The sequence below is a fragment of the Poeciliopsis prolifica genome, unplaced genomic scaffold (assembly GCF_027474105.1).
Source record: "Poeciliopsis prolifica strain line A6 unplaced genomic scaffold, Auburn_PproV2 SCAFFOLD055, whole genome shotgun sequence".
Lineage (NCBI taxonomy): Eukaryota > Metazoa > Chordata > Actinopteri > Cyprinodontiformes > Poeciliidae > Poeciliopsis > Poeciliopsis prolifica.
Window position 1 is genome coordinate 2020709 of NW_026562430.1, and position 14215 is coordinate 2034923.

Consider the following 14215-nt stretch of genomic DNA (forward strand, 5'->3'; position numbering starts at 1 on the left):
TTGACAATGCTCACTAAACACCGCCTCCTTCTCATATCTCGGCAAGGACACAGTCAGGCTGACTAATTCAGAATTGAGCTGTCATCTGTGTCACCTCAGGCTTGTGTTTGAGAGGTTTTTGCGTGTCTGTGAGAGTTTGCGCGCTTTGGAAACGTGCACGGTTTGGAAAAGCGTCACCTTGGGCCGGGAGTGCGCTTGTGGGAGGTTACTGTCAACATGCACACACTGGGCAGCCTGGGCAACAGACACGGGACTCGATTTGGCCATCGTTTCAGAGATGGAACGAACGTGACTAAAGCGCTGATGCATGTGAGAGAAAGTCCTCTCGTTTCCAGAGAACATACCCTCCCCGCCTACTCACTTCTCAGTGCATGGACACGGTCGAGCACTCACAGCTGCGTCACAAGGCAAAATAGATTACACCGAAATACGAATATGTGCATTTTCAAGAAGGAAATAATGTATAATCACCTCAAAAGAGCACCATACGCTCCCATACACCTGCTGCTAACAGATTACCCTGTTGAGCACCTTTTATTTTCCTTTTCCCCCCAACTCAACACGTACGCAAACATATGCGAAGGCAAAACCTTTCTTATGAGCATCTGGGCAACAGACAAGCCTATTAGCCCGTGCGGCCTCGCAGTGCCAAAATAACAACTGCAGCATATGCCTGTGTAATAATTGCATTAATGTTGAACACGTCTCTCCAGGGGGTGGCTGTGTTTGAGGACTTGGGGGAAATTAGGGCTTGTTCTCGAAAGCATGAAATGAGAATTTAGCAAACACCAGAGTGGAATCGGTTAAGGCTGATGATCAATAACTACATGGCAATGGATGTGCAGTTCATTTCCAACATGGTGGACCATTACCTGCAGCTTGGTGTTTTAGTAATTTTAAATAGCCAATGAAATATTTACAAGTCACATTACTGAAAACCATTACCCATTTTAGTTAGTCAGAACAATGACTTCTGTTTTCCTGCTTACTAAAGGCGGAATGTTAGTTTTTGCATGTTGCTTGAATCAAGCCACAAAGTCTGTAAAGATGTTTATGGATTATCCAGTTAAATCCTACAGATGATCTGGGATGCAACTGTGCACCCGCTGTTTGATCAACCAAAGAAATACATGTCACTCTTCTGCTGGATCTGGCCCACTGGCTACTCAAATTAAGTTCAAGTCACAAATGCTAACTCGGTCATACGTGTTTGCACTTCTTCTTGATTGCTGCATTCATTTTAAGAATGTTGTGGGGCATCTTCATACCCAGGGATGAGCAACATCATTGTCTGGACTTTTTATCAACCCAGAAAATGACCAACTCATCAGTCAATCAATAAAATGACCAAGTAACTCAGCAAACCAACCACTGCATTGATCAAACAGAAAACAATTTAAACTGACACAGTAATATTGGCCAACTAACCTCTGAGCCAGTGACACAAGTCTGGTCAGACACTCATGGTGCTGCAGGACCTTTCTGGTTAACATCCACCAAGTCCAAGGAGGCAGATTTTCCATTTATAGTCCAACAACTTGATCAAACAATATTTTTTTCCAAACTGGAAATTTACAAGCGGTTTTTCCATCTTGTAGCAGGAGGGCATCGCTGAACTGTAGACACCATGAGTGCCCATTTTGTAATACAAGCTCCCTTGTGAAATATTTCTTATGTACTTGACTGACGTGCCTTTTTATTCTGTGTTATATGACAGCCTATCACAACATATCGAGGGGACTCAAATCAAATGCAACGTGACATCTAAGCTCCAGTGACGAGACTTCTAAAAGGCATGGCGGCCTTGTACTTTAAAATGAAACTCATCAGCTGCTAATGCATTGCCTGTTACTTTGATGTAGCTACCGATTTACCTCAGAGGTACAACTCGCATTAGGCTTGTATTTATATGATTTATATGAATTTCTACCTGAGACCTATGAGTATGAACAAAAACAGACTGGATGCTGATTACAAAATCTTTGCCTGACTCTCCCCCGATGAGCTTGTCTTGACTATACAGAGTCATTGCAATGCGAGTCGACACACTCAGAGGGCAATTTAACATCCTGTCGTTATGATAAACCATTTAGCGTCGCGAGCCTAGGCGGGAGCAGTTAGGGTAGAAGGAGTCGTAGCCCCCACCAAAAGATTCCATTTAGCGGCTACATCACCTTGTGAAGATACAAATTGTTTTTGCGCCCTGCGGCTAAACATAATGAAGATTCAACACATGCCAGGGAACGCGGCGACGTGGGTCCAAGAACCTCGCACAGACGAGGCGGAACACGTGCACACAGTGGACGGCGGGCACGCACGTACAAATGTAAGCGCTCACATACCTTCCCTTTTTGGCTGCTAAACACACAGGCACATATTTCTGTCTGCCTGGTGGACATTCATTAGGAATGCAATGTGGAGGGATAATGTGGTTTATGCAATCAAGGAGCTGGCAGACCAGTTCTCCTGCTGAATTAAAGATAAGTCCAAACACCTTGAGACCAGATTATAGGCCCATGTGCGGATTTGCCCCCAAAGCAGCCAAATGTGTGCACAGTGAGTGCAAGTCTATCAAAGATATTGCTATGTTTGTATACTTGCACAATATTAGATCACATTCGTGTTGGTTTCTGGGGAAGGAAAATGGAGTTTAGCTGTCAAGCATGATACAAGATGGTCCAGCTGGAATAAAGCGCTTTAGGGAAGCTTCTATACATTATTCAAAATTTATTTTGGTAACATACAGATGTTTCTTTATTACAAACACCGAAAAATTACCTCCAAATCAGTAAAACAACTCATTTTTATTGTAACAGACAGTTGAAAATGTTTTGAATTTTCCATATTGTAATATATAAAACCTTAATATAAAAACAGATTTAATGGTTACGATTCAGCAAAGACATTCGTTTCAATCGAGGCTAAAACCTCATTTGTTAGTTTCCTTTAAATAAATAACCGGAAGATTTTTTATTTTAAATTCCAATTTTTTATCACTTTCCTTTATCACATTTTATATTTTATATATTTTATTCAGATCCTGGTGAGAAGACATTATGTGCTCAAAGTTGCACACACACATTTCAGTTTAGAGGCAATTATGTTAAAAGAAAACAGAATTGGAAACGTTTATGAATAAAAGAACAAACATCACTACAACCACAAAGCCTCAGACTCAGTCGTTTGGGAAACAACTTTGTTGAAATCATATATTGCACAGTTTTATAAGGAATATGATACTTCTATGCAAAGTACAATCTATATCCAACAAAAATCCATGTCATTTCAATTAACAATTATTTTGGAAAGTCAAAAATGTTAAAAGCTATGAGTAATATCCAGAAAGTGCATTAATACCGTGTTTAAATTGGGTCCTCAACTGCTAATGGCATTTTTTTTTATCACAATCCAAGCAAAAGATGATGAAACATGGGTATAAACTTGAAATGAGGTTTGGTTCTGATGTACTCTTGCATTAAAGCAGAGCTTTAATGCAAGAGTTAATTTTCCCAATATCAGTTTATGGAATGGGAATCAAAACTGGCTAAAGCAGCTAGCATATGCTACCTAGATCCATCTCTTTTCAGTTTGTTTGAAGAATCTTAAAAAACATGAACTGAAAAGGTTCTCAAAGCAAAGGCTAAACGGTGTCAAAATACAACACAAGCCAAAGTTCTGTAGGGAGAATCTTGCTTGTTACTCCTGCTGCTCAAGACAAGAGAGAATCCACCTCCCAGTGGCTGTTCTGGGGATTTCCTAAAGGGATTGAGGTTGTTCTGCCTCTTTAAGTAACTGTTGTGATGTTCTCCAACTGAATCGTTTTCCCTGCGCTCTCAGAGCGCTGAGCGCATCCATACTGATGCAAATGTGGTGAGCACTGGACACCGTCTCTTTACGGGTCAGTCTCCTTGTGACTGCAGAGAGCTTCCTATGCTGGTCATTGGATTTTGGTGTTTTTTATAACCTTAGTTTTCAAAGTTTGCTGGTTTAACTGATCCCATGGTTTTCCTGTGTCAGTTTGTCATTTTATTTCTGTTGCTCCAGTTTTGCTTCCCAAGACCGTAAGTATTTTCCGTAAGATGAACTACACTTATTCACAATGTTTCTGAGATTCAGAAACGCACTATGTTGAATTTTTTTAAGTACTTACTGGTTTCATCATTGGTGTCAACTCTATAGAAAGCAATTCTTCTGATATCAAATAAGACTTCTTTTATTCAGTTGTTTAAAGCATCACTTGTACCCATTTTGAATTTCCCCAAGTGTTTTAAAAGAACATCTCAGCCCTGCATGATTTTCCTCCTACAAAACAACATATGACGTAATCTTGCAGAATACTACCCTCCTATTTCATTTCAAGTGGATTTGGTAAAGAATTAAGAGGTTATCAGTCTTTATTTCTCCAAACTAGGGCAGGCTGCATTATGTAAAGTGTTGAATTATATATCAGATTTGCCTAGCTTGACCAGAGGGACATTGGCAAAAGAGAAACACACTGATGTAGTACCCCATCTTCCTCTGGATACACTCACATCAAATTATTCAGTGATATGTTTGTAATCCATATAGAAAGAACCATGTGTCTCATGTAGTCTTGGTACTCACACACACACACACACACACACGCGCGCGCGCACACACACACACACACACACACACACGCGCACACACACACACACACACACACACACACACACACAGAAATACTCAATTTTCTATCAGTGAGGCACACTTGGGCTGACAGATGGGAGCACCAGATGATGAGTGCCACCAGATTTGTGTCTCACGGTGGGAGCCATCGCTGACACCATTAAGGCTGAGAGAACAGTCAGACTTACATTAGCACCCTTGCTGTATTTGTGTGCGCACACGCATGCTTGTATACATGGGTATATATTTTGTAAAGTGAGCAATGTCAGAATGCACTGTTTGTGCTGATTTTACTCGAAAGTCGAGCTCCAGAAGGATATAGGTTGTTGCATGAGTGCTGTGCTCCAAGTTAACATTGAACTTTCTGTAGAAGCACACACAGATTGCTCATAGTCAACTATGCTAATGAACAAGTGGGCTTGACATTCTCTCTATTTTTTATTTATTTATTTTTTTTTGCGCAAGCTGCTTTTATCTTGGCGATAAAGAACAATGACCTATTAGCAAACCCTTTCAAGCACACACTGGACTCCCCGGATCTGCTCAGTCTAAGCTCTTTGCGTATTCGTATTCTGCAGCCACCACTCCCAACCAGCCGCTTTCCTTCGCTTCCTCTTCCTCTTAGCCCTCTCGCTCCCACCGGAGCCTTTGTCTGAGCGGCGCTCCAAAATAAACTTCACCAAACTAATCTATAGGAGGAGAACAAGAAACAAGCGCCTTCCTCCTCACCCTCTTCTTCTTCACCTCCTCCAGAGACACCGCTGACATTTTGCGATGAGAAAGTGTGTCATATCGGAGAGGGAGGGGAGTAAACGAAAGGAGTGGAGCGTGCAAGAGTCGACTCAACTCGGAGTGAAAAAGATTCAGCAGGGACCCTGCTCCCCCATTGGAGTCTGGCAGCTCTCAATGAGGTCTCTCTGGCAAATAATAACCTCTTACCCTCTGCTAATATCCCACTGTGCACCATTGGGAATACCAAGTCACTACAGCCTTGTCTAGTGTGCAAAGTGGTCTCAGACCTTACTGTTAGCTGGTCAAACTTCCATGGACCAATTATGTGCTTGTCTGTTCGATGTACAAGGGACATATGATTTGCATTTCACCCAGGCAATACACCTTTGCATTGACATTTACTTTTGTTCATACATTGCAGTGCTATGCTTTGACAGGAAAGCTATTTGAAGGTCTATTCCTTTTATAAATGTACCATCACATTCACTGAAATGGCCTGAAAATCTCAAGAATTCAGCTTTTAGTTGTGGTTTCCATCCGAATAATTTCAGATAGAGTTGGTTATGTGTTGTGAAATTGTTTCTGAGTTTCTGATAACAGCCTTGTGGGCATTCGCAGTTCGTCACAACCTATTTGTAGATCCATTTTTCAAGTGCGCTTAGCTGACATGTCCTTTTAGCAATTTACAGAGATTTCAAGCATATTTGAAGGCACAATCCGAACAAACACCAGATGCCCAAGAAAATAAGAACTCCATTTTGAATTTAAGAAGCATAATATTGCTCTTTGTTTAATTCTGCTTATTTGTAAATTTCCTTAGTTGCTTAGATCCAGCAAGTTTTGTCAGAAGTCTAACAGATAAACTCTCCACAAAGTAGTTCTAACTTTCATAAACTAAAACAACTCAAAGGCCATCCAATATCTGAAGATTTGTCAAAATTCAAGGTCAGATTGGTAAAGGACAACAAACCAGAGGACAGGAATGTATTTATTATATATTAAACTGATTTAAATGATTGGATTCACTATATTAAGATGTTCCCTATACCTCAGCCAGGGACCACAAAGTGGTTGAACCCTCACTCTTTAACGTCCTGTGTGAATCTTTGGCCACACTTTGGGATGTAACACAGATTTAAGGTTAACAGCCTCCCATGCTCATATTGCTTACAGAGTAAAGATATTATCTTCCCTGGGCCCCAAAGGCGGAATCACGTCGATCCTATTGATGCCTGGCTTTTCTCTAAAGCACTGAATGGTAAAATGGAAGCTTGCTGGGTGTGCTCAACAGCCAAGAAAGTATTTTGCAATTGTCTCCACCAGTTCATATCTATTTTCTCTCGCCGCACACACAGTATCTTGCTTGCCTCCAAAATGGCCCTCGGAACGGCCTTAACTGTGCGCCTCAGCAACAGTTGTGATTTATACCCCAGCAGAGGCCGTCTCTCTATGGGCTGTATCGGACTTTGAATGTCAGTTCCAAGCTGTGCCAGATCCCATCCATCAAGAGGAAAGCAATCTGACAACAGGCCTGAGTTCAGACACTGCAGGTTTCTCACGCCGCAGCTATCTGCAACAGACCTCTTCGCATAGCCAGAGCATCCATTTGAACAATTTCAGAAATAGAGACAACTTCCTGTTGCGGAAAGAGGCATGCCCCTGTGAACTTTACAATCGATTCTACTCTCAATTCAAAAAGTGTACATAACTTTTCTTTTTTCAGAAAATATACATACTTCTGAAATTAAACATTTGTCTACATGACTTTTTCCATAAGCAGAGCTCAGTTGACAAAGCCACAAGTTAATCTGACGGTTGTGCAGACTTGCACTTCTTTAACTTAACATTCCTGCTGGTCTGACGCATTTTCCAAAAAGTGTCAACTCAAAACTCTAAAAATGTTATGGGAATTCTGTTACAAACTTAAAACAGGACCATCACTGGATCGTCTCATCCTACCCAATACTAACTATTCTATCGACATTGTCCAAATACAAATCCCTACCACAACTTTAACTGTTCTGAATTTGTGGTCAAAACGCCAAAATAAAATTCAAGTCAAAGTATGTTGCTCAGGTGAAATGAGCAAAAGATAGAGCTAAAGCTGATCGCCTTGCTCACCTGACACACCTCAGAACTGGTGAACTTTTTTTTATCTTCATTTGTCTTTAATTCTTTTAAGCTATTTGAATAAACTGACAAACAGATTTTTTATAGTATTAATTGAAAAAGCTCAAGAAAACCACATGCAAAAAAATTGTTATTGTAAATATCTCTCAAAGTTATTAATCCATGATTAAAGGTGACCTGCTATTGTTCTTTGAACTGTTTAGAATAGATCTGTGGCCTTTACAAAACATGTTCATAACATTTTTTGCTCAAAATCATTCCTTGTTAATTAGATTTGAATCTGCACTTGTCACATTAAATGCAAATAAGTTGCTGATTATCCCGGCCCACAACTCAATGTTTTCACATTCACATGAAAATGGCTGCAGACTTTGAAAAAGCAGTAATGGAGCCTCCTGCACAACCAACAAGAATGCAATCAGTAGTTTCTGATGGTAACGCAACAAACTTTTCCGTCAGCTATAGTCCAAGGCATAGAGCAGTAAAACCAGCTGATTAAATATCCTGCAATCACTAGTGCATGAGGATTTGGGATTCCAAAAGGTTTTTTAAACAAGATACTAAAATATATTTATGCATATTTGGGATGAAGACATGCTAAATATGAATTTTGCAAAATACGTCCCTTTGAATTCCTTCCAATTATGGATGTCATCATCAATAAACCGCAATCAATTTTATAAAAATAAGTAACTTGTAACTCCAGCTAATTTACACACAAAGTTATGCTAATTATTTCCAACATACCTGGAGAGGATGAAGTCCTGAGCCAGGGACAAGATGATCTGTGATCCAGGAGCCAAGCTTAGGGGATGATGTTCTACTTCAGTCCCAAGACATTCTGAATGAAAAATGCAAAACGTACACTGAGAAAAAAAAACTGAGTGAAAAAGAATTGCACATCAATGTATCAGAAAATAGGATTTTCTAAAGTGCCTTGCAATGAGGTGTTGTGAAGTGGTTCTACATAAATAAACAGAATTGAAAAGAAGAGAATGGAGGATGAGTCGAACCTGAATCCAGCTTTAAGTTTCCATCTGAAAAGGTTGATTTCTGGAACAGAAGCTCCTCTTCCTCCTCAGATCCAATCACAATTGAACTTCCATTATTTTCTGAAACAACAGTTCAAGACATAATTAAACAAGTTATAGATGAGAAAACATTTGAAAACAGAAAAAAATAGCTTAAGCAGTTATGCAGAAACCCATTGTTGGATCCAAACTGAAATCCAGACCTGAATAAACCATAGTTACATGGAAGTTGTCCTTTTTTTTCATTTCTTACTCCCCCACTCCTGTATACAACGTCCACAAGAGCAAAAAACTAATTATTTTGAAAAAGCAGAGAAGCAGAAAAGAAATATGAAGTTTCAGACTTCAATTTCTCTAAAGAGCTCAGTTAGAAGATGGAAATTAAGAGTATACATCTGTCAACAGACTAAAATGAATAGTCATTTTAAAGCTAAAAACTAATTTAGCTGGAGCTACAGATAAATTAGTAGAATGTTTATTTCCTTCAAGTGTTAACATCTACAAGTTGCATGTTAGCTGCTCTCCACAAACGGAGTTGAGAATGCCTGAGTTCAGCTGGAAACATGTTTAGCTTATAGCCTCTCAAGACAATGTCACAAAATTTTATAAACATCCCTTTGAACATTCTTACATGCAGAATATCCGACTCAAAAACTCTGACTGGGATATTTGCATTGTTTTTGACTGCTTTGCAACATAAACTGGATATTGAGTAAATAATTAAAAGAAATATTGCCAGTTCTAACTTGATGTTGACAAATAATTGTTTCAGTTTCCTTCATCTGAAACAAGGAAGGAAGGAATGCTCTCATTCAGAGAGCATAATAGAGCTAGCATGCTTCAGACATGGTTAGCTAGCTAACAGAGAGACAGACAGCTGTCTCTCTGTTAGCTAGCTGTCTCATCAGCAAGCTCGTCTACTTTGTGATGGAAGTGGTCAAAATACAAAGAAGAAATTTAAATAAATATTTGTTGAACAGGACTTACAGGAAGTGGGTCAAGAAGGGCTGGAAAGCAAATGATTTTTAAACTATTGGGAAGGTGAACGAGTGTGAGGAGAACCAGGTGCAACTAATTAGTGGAATTAACTGAAACCTGAGCAGTGAAGATGACAGAAGGGGTTCAATAAACAGGAAAAAAGCACAGGATGAACAAAAGAAGGCACAAAAGGATCACACAAACCAAAACCAACTCTAGAATGAAGTTTAAAAAAGACAAGAGCACAACACAGAACAGGCTGCACAGATGACATTCACATTCATTGCCCTTTTAATAAACAAAGATGATTATGCATTATATTATATTGCAGTTGTTCATCGGCTCAACAAGTGTTTTTATGGAGTCTATCAATTATATCTGATGCACTTTTAATTTAATTAAACAGAGTGTTCATTTTTGAAAGAATGTTCACAAGTAAATTTGACTTATTGTCATTTATACTGGGATTTTTTTTTTTTTTTCTATGCAGCCCATTAAATTTATTTTACTCCTGATTGGTTCTTAACAATTTTAGTCCAATTACATTTCTTGTGGTTTTAGAGATGCGTGGCAAGAAATGCTCACTTTAAAGCTTCTTCTTGCCGTGTCGACTCACTTTGTCTGCCTTTCATCATGGAATTACTTTCATACTCGCGGCCCCATTTAATTCAGAGCTGAGTTGACCCAGAGGTGAATAATCTTGTTGATATAACTTAACAAGTTACATCTTGTTGAGTTATATCAACTTGACAGGCAATTCTGCCTTCCAAGCAGGATTTGATGGCCCAAATGAGGCCATCAGTGGCAGATCCAGTCCCAAAAAAAAAAAAAATCATTCTAATGTAATAAAATTTTTACATGTTTAAAAATTAATTGAACTTCTAAGAAATTTGTGAAAGATGTGACCTTAATTGAACTGGTTAGCTCTTTTTTCCTTCAATAACTTCTTGGAGAACTAGAGATGTATAAATAAGCTGCTGAAAATACTACAAAATGAGAGCTTAGGAACTATAAATTATGTTAGAAAAATGTGTGTAAAGAGTCTCTTCCTAATTTTCTCTTGTATAAAGCAGCTGACAGAACAGATTTACTGTTCCTGCATGTGAACTGACACTGCGTGAATTATTTCCGCGAACATATGGAAGATAATAACCAGCCAGATTAATTCTCAGCAGTGCTTTCATTATTTAATTCCACCTTTCTTTTCCTGTTTTTATTAAAGCAGGGCTGTGAGTTCTCCCCCTTCTCTTTCATTTTTTAAAGCATTAACATAAAAAATAAATGCCTTTTTTCTTTCCACTATTACCACTTTGTCTTTCAGTCCGGTCAGTTTCAGCATTTATTCTAGGAAACAGAGCCAAGGGAAATAATTTCTCTCGGGTAACAAAATAAAGAATGATAAAAAAAGTTTGAACTTTTCATTAAACCAGACTGGAGAAATAACATTGTATTAATGAATAGCATAACTTTCTAACTTGACAGGCATGGATTTAAGTTTAATGAAGTTTCTACAAGCCGCAAGAGTTTCTATCGCTTTTTTTTTTTTTTTTTTTTTTTTTTAGCAAAGCAGGTTGACAAACTCCAACACCTTACAGTCTGGTGGATTCCAACAAGTGTGACATTACTGAACTTCATCCCCTCACCCAACTTGCCGCTGCTCTTGTGTGTGAAAGACAAGGTGTCACTGCCAGCGATACACACCTCCGGCCTTGTCCATTCCCACCTCAACTGTCCGAACAGAAACAGCTCGGGTGGGAAAAGACAAAAACACACACACTGAAATGTTTGGTATGCAAATGTGGTGATTTTATGTCACTTTTTTTTTCTTTTTTGCCAAAGTCATTTTTGGTCATTATTTTAGGAGAGTGACAAAATGTCTTGCTTGTGCACAATAGTAAAGGACACAAGTACAGTAAACTTCAGACTTGGTGGGAATTTAGGAAAAACAACGTTTTTTTACTGTAGGAAGAAAACTGGAGAAATCCCAAGATGTAGCAATGCTAATCACAGAGTTATGGGCATCAAGCAAATTATTTTACACAATTTAATTATCTTTCCTAACCATATGTAGCATAGAATTCAAATTTTCATTCGTTTTAGTATATTAAACATTGTCTCAAACTGTGCTGGTGAGAATCAGATCCCTGCCTCAGTGTCACAAGCAAACCACATTGTGGAGCCACATGTTCTTACAGAACTTACTCTCTGCTCAACGCAGCGGAGGCTCCCATCCCCGCTGACTTTACATGGAAATAAGCAATTGAAAATCCATTAGGGGTAGAATGAATAGAAAACTTCCCTTGTTTTTTCCCTCGACTGCTCATTCTGCCCTCCAGCAGAATGCTACCATGGGTGGCGAACAGCATCGCTCATATCACAAACCACCCAACTTCTGAAATGATTATTTATTTTTTTATTTCCTAACATCCACTAAAGTGGTATTGTTTATGTACAGCAACACAACACATATTTATAAGCAAGCAAAAACAATGTCAAATGACAACAAATGAGGATTTTGACAGATAAAACTCAAAGTCAGGTTTGTTCTCACAGCTAGCTAGTTAAGTACAGAAACAAACAATATTTAGTGGCCGTTTAATGTAAAGCAAGATTGACGATTTGCAATTCGTAGCAGAAAATGCGGCGGTTTTATATTCCGTAATATTTGCATTGCAGATTTATAGAGCCGAATCATTATGAGCTGCAAAACCTGGCAGCAACGGTGCTTAGAAACAGCGGGGTCAACACTTTGAGATAATTATACAACATCATGTCAGTTTTTTCCAGGTAACCAGAAACAGCAGAATTTAATGAATCAATCAATCAGTCATTGTTGTTGAATGTTTTGCTGCAATTTTTCATGCCATTCCCAGAGGAATGTCATGCTCCTCTGGCATTAGAGACCCACAATTGTTGCAGATATATTTGAGCAATGTAGAATGGTAATAAATGTCCAACTGCCTTCTCTAAGGAGAGCTTGTTTCTATTAAATATCTTCATCTTTTATACTGAAACTGGTACTTTAGATTTAACAGGTGAGTAAAGATTAAGTGTGTGTTTGTTTTACAAGTTGATGCATATTTTTAACACATTCTGGTGTCTCACAAGCCATAGAATGATTGACTTCAACCCCTTATTTCGAAACTTCATCCGCAACTGGACTTTAAAATGTTACATTACTGTCCCATATCAAGATAGACTACAGTATTTCTTGGTGTGTCAGAAAGGCTTTCTCGCAAGCTGTGTGAAAAGCACAATGTTTTAGAGTCGGTACATTTGCGGTGCGGATTGTTCTTTGAAGAAAGCAAAAGTTTGTTCTTTATCAGATGTGCGATAGCAGCTGAATGACAAGGGAGAGATCAAACAGAGATTAACTGTGTAATCGAGTCTCCTGTTCGCCCATGAAAAATGGATTTGCAACAAATGTGTGTAGGAGCAGACCTCACACACAGCGCGCCGATTTTCTAAAGGGACAGAAAGGTGGAGGTTTAATCACTTTTCTCAGAAGCATAGGACCTTGATGTTCTCTATAGATCAGTATTACACAGACCAAAGAAAATTATCTTTTGGTTGCTCTATGACCAGATGCATATTAAACGCTACAAAGCACATGATATGTTAAAGATCCATAAAATACATTTGCTGTGGTTATGATTGACTGTTGAAGCAAAATTGAAGCAAGTCCCTGTTTTGTTTTGTTTTTAGTTGTTGCAATATTTATGGCTTTTTTTTCTTCTTTTTTTTATCTTTGTAAATACACTCTATTTCCAAAAGTATTTTCTTAACTCGGGTTCGTCACATTTTGTTATGAAAGTCAGGAAAATATTATGATTTCTGCCTAAGTCCAACAAAAAAATTGAGAACATATCACAAAATATATTTAAAAAATGATGCAGCCAACTTAAAAAAAAATACAGAAAATGTATTTAAAGGCTGAAAAAGTGCCACAACTAACAATAACTAAGGTTTAGATATTTAAAACAAACTTTTTTTAGTGCAGGTACCAGCATGTTTGTGCTGTGGTGAAATGTTTCCCATTTTCAAAAAAATTCTGTCAATTTCTGCATTAGTTTTTACAGGTCACTAAGAGATTAAATTATCTCATATTTTCTGTGCTGCTGTAACAAAGTCAATCTTATTCATGGGTGCTTTTTGAAGATTTGCATTTATGTCTTAGAACCTTGACGTTCTAATGAGTCAAGTTAGCAGTAATATTCTTTGGGCAGCCTATTTGAAATGCTTAAACCACAGCATTGCAACACTAAATTATTGTTTGTACAAATACTTAAAAACGGATTATATTAGTATTGTGTATTGCAAGATTTGTTCCACTGCAGACAGATGGCAATAAATGATGCAGGCTTATGAATCAGAAACAGGAGTCACTTGCTCACCGAGAACTTTGGCTTGTGCAACTTCCCATCTTTCTACTAACACACAAGATTGTGAGATTTTAACTAGGCCAATAGATACACCTCTTTGACTCTCTGTACAGCTTCAGCACACAGTTGAGGCAGAAACAGTCTCTTCCCAGATCAGAACTGTGTGTTATTGTGCAACTTCCATGTTTGCACTGAAAATACTATTAGGAAAAAAGTTAAGCTCAAATAATTTGGCAAGTCAGTACATTTTAAGTTAAATATATGTTCAGGGGAGAAAAAAAATACTGAATCCTAAGTCATCAAAGTAATGAA